We start from the raw sequence: 3,311 nt of genomic DNA on the forward strand, positions 1-3,311 counted from the left end.
GCCATCTTGATTGCTGGCTACCCTTCATGTGGCCCTGCTCCTCAGCGCTGATTGGCTTGGCAGGGAGAAGATGGATGAGGGGACATTCACCATCTTGTCTGTTGCTTTTTGTGCCACCCTACCAGCCAATGCTTTCCTCTCCTGGCAGTGAGGACCACTGGCTTCTACTGGGATGCCAGTATTTTATTTTTGGGTGGGGTTTTTTTGTCAATTTTGCAGATAATCCCTGCTTTCGCAGTTTCCATGAAATCGGCAAAAGCATGAATTAAGTAGGTCCCTAAAGATGAGTGTGAGTTTGTACACCTATCATAGCAGTCATGCCCCTGCCTGACATAGACTCCTTCAGAAACTCTAAACATAATTGCCTTTTTTAGAAAGTGTATCTTCAGGCCTATATGGAGAAAAATCACTAGGACTAGAGACATTCATGGCGCATAGAGCGGGATCTGCCATTTTTAAAGGACTCTAAGTTAACTCTGGGTAGATGTGGTATCAGACTGAAGTGCTTTAGGTTGGAGTCCTTTTTTTTTCCCCATCTGTACCTCATCCCTTCGCACCTCAAGATAGGTTGCGTTCTGACATCCCAGGTGGCTTTGCACAGGGAAGTACTCTAGCCTTGGACACAGCAGGAGCTGGTGTGGGCAGCTTACCTCTGCTGGGTCAGGGTGTCAAGAGGGAGAACATTGGCACTGGGCCTGCAGGGAAGCAGTCCTTTGGCCTCTGCAGCTTGGACGCTGCTGGCAGGTACCTGGCCCATAGGCATCTAGCTTGTAAGGTTTTTTTGGCTCAGCTCTGGAGTCCTGGATTAATAAGGCAAGGGGGAGGGGACACTGAGCAGCTATGCCAGGGCCAGCAAGCCTCAGGACCAGGTCTGGTGTGGCCAGCTCCCTTTGTTGCAGCTAGAGGACAATGGAAATTTCCAGCCTGGTGTGAAGGTTGTTGTCAGAATCAAGTAGTCTACTCTAAGTACCTGGAAAGTTCAAGGTTGTGGGGATGGCCTGACCAGCAGAGCCCCAGTTACTCTGGAGGAGGGTCCACACCCAGCTGAAGTGAGAAAGAGAAGCACATGCCAGGATCTGCACCTTTTGTGTGTCCTTTGCTTCCAGCCATCCAGTTTTCCATCCCCCCCACCCCTTGCAGCCGGATCCTCATTCACCCACAGATGCCAAGACCCCAAGGGCACTGCTGTGGACCATGGATGACCCTGCCCCATCCATCTTCACCAGCCAAACCCAGGCATACAGCTGGTCCTGTGGGGAAATAAGGGATCTTATTGCTATCCAGGGTAAGGAAGGAGATCCAGTGCCAACTTTTGAAAGGGCACTGCCACAGGGATGTCTTCAAGCACATTGCCGAGCCCATGCAGGAGCAGGGCCACAACAAGGATTAGTCACGGTGCTGCACCAAGACCAAGGTGATGAATAGTTGGTATCATCGCATGCATGATGCCATCAAGAGGTCTGGGGCCTGGAGGTAGGCCATGCCCTTGTACAAGGAGCTGTCCCATTTCCTCGCCAAGGACAGGGCTGTCAACACCCTGCACACCTACGGCACTGTTGGGGGCTGGAAGAGTTGCCAGTAGAAACGCTGCTGGAGGAAGATGTACAGGGAGGCCCTGGGATGGTGGGACAACCAGGTGCCCAGGAGCAGGTCCCCAGGGCAAAACCACAGCTGCTGGAGCTGTTCCCTGAGGAGTCAGGAGTGTTGCTGCTGGTCCCTGTATCATCATAGGATGTGGGAGCCAAGGTGCACCTGTAGCTCCAAGTATGCTCCGAGAAGATCTTTTTGCCTGTTGCTGAGAGCACGGAGCACAGCATGCAGGATGAGGAGGAGAGCTCCAACACCATGGATGTCTGGTCATGTGCCTTGTGCCTCACAGGAGCCCCCCCACCTCAGACCTCGACCCGGCAGCCCACAGCTGAGCTTTGTGGGCCGTGGGATACCATTCCCTACATGGGCCATGGCTGTCCCAGACCCAACTCTTCTGACACCTTGCTCCCTCCCTCCCAGAATTGCAGAGTGCATACCAGCCCCCACACTACCACTACAGTGGCCACTGCACCTGCATGATCCATGGCCAGCCCTCCTCCCACTTCTGATGACTTGGGCCCCAAATGAGGACATCGTGTAGCCCAGAACAGTATGGTTCACCCCTGCACCATGCCCTGGGAGAAAAGGTCGGGGGGAAGGGGAAGGAAGATGGTGTGGCAGGAACCGCAGCCCTTACAGCACTTCCCTGTGGTCACAACCTTCTGTTGAGCTGCTGTGGCTGAGAAGCCCAGAGTGGGGTTGGGGCGGGGAGTACAGGGATGGTGGAGCATGGGGGGTAGGTGGTTTGCCGCATCCTGCCCACTCACAGCACAGGGCCACAGGCTTCTGCATGCTACAAAGGTTCCTGTCCTTCAGCACTGAGCAAAGCAGTGACCTCATCTCCTTGCTTCCCCCACGATCCCACCCTCCCATCCTGGCACACAGCTGAAGTGGCAGTGTCCTCCTACCTCCAACTTCCCACCTCCACGGCTCGGTTGCTTAGCCGTTCATGTCCCGTTCTGTGGGAATATCAATCTGCCTAATTGACACCTGTCTGCCCTATTTCTCAGGGCCATGCTGAGCTCCTGGGAGAAGTGAGACTCACCACAGCTGCCCTGAGCAGTCAGGTGGAACCATAGACTCATAGAAAATGAGGGTCACAAGGGACTCAGGAGGTCACATCTAGTCCAACCCCCTGCTCAAGGCAGGACCATCCCCAACTAGATCATCCCAGCCAAGGCTTGTCTAGCCAGGTCTTCAGCACCTCCAAGAATGGAGAGTCCACAACCTGTCTGGGTAACCTGTTCCAGTGTTTTACTACCCTTCTAGTGAGAAAATTCTTCCTAATATCTAACCTCAACTTCCCTCACTACAACTTGAGACCATTGCTCCTTGTTCTGTCATCTACCACCACTGAGAACAGTCCAGCTCTGTCCTCCTTTGAACCCCCCTTCAGGTAGTTGAAGGCTGCTATTAAATCCCATCTTCCCATTTATTAATTTTCTCTTCTCTAGACTAAATAACCCCAGTTCCCTCAGCCTCTCCTCAGAAGTCATGTCCCCTACCTCCTCACCATTTTTGTTGCCCTGTGCTAGTCTCTCTTCAATTTGTCCACATCCTTTCTGTACTGGGGACCCTAAAACTGGACACAGTACTGCAGATGTGGTTTCACCAGTGCTGAATAGAGGGGAATAATCACTTCCCTCGATCTGCTGGCAATGCTGCTACTACTGCAGCCTGGGATGCTATTAGCCTTCTTTGCAACAAGGGCACACTGCTGA

At 53.2% G+C, this 3,311-nt stretch overlaps 1 protein-coding gene across 3 annotated transcripts in view; it reads left to right on the forward strand.

The window, feature by feature from the left end:
• GCFC2 (GC-rich sequence DNA-binding factor 2) overlaps positions 1-3,311 on the forward strand; it is a 53,444-nt gene that overhangs the window by 9,247 nt on the left and 40,886 nt on the right. The window lies entirely within an intron of this gene.

The sequence above is a fragment of the Gavialis gangeticus genome, unplaced genomic scaffold (genome assembly GCF_001723915.1).
Source record: "Gavialis gangeticus isolate Ggan-Ray unplaced genomic scaffold, GavGan_comp1, whole genome shotgun sequence".
Taxonomy (NCBI): Eukaryota; Metazoa; Chordata; order Crocodylia; family Gavialidae; genus Gavialis; species Gavialis gangeticus.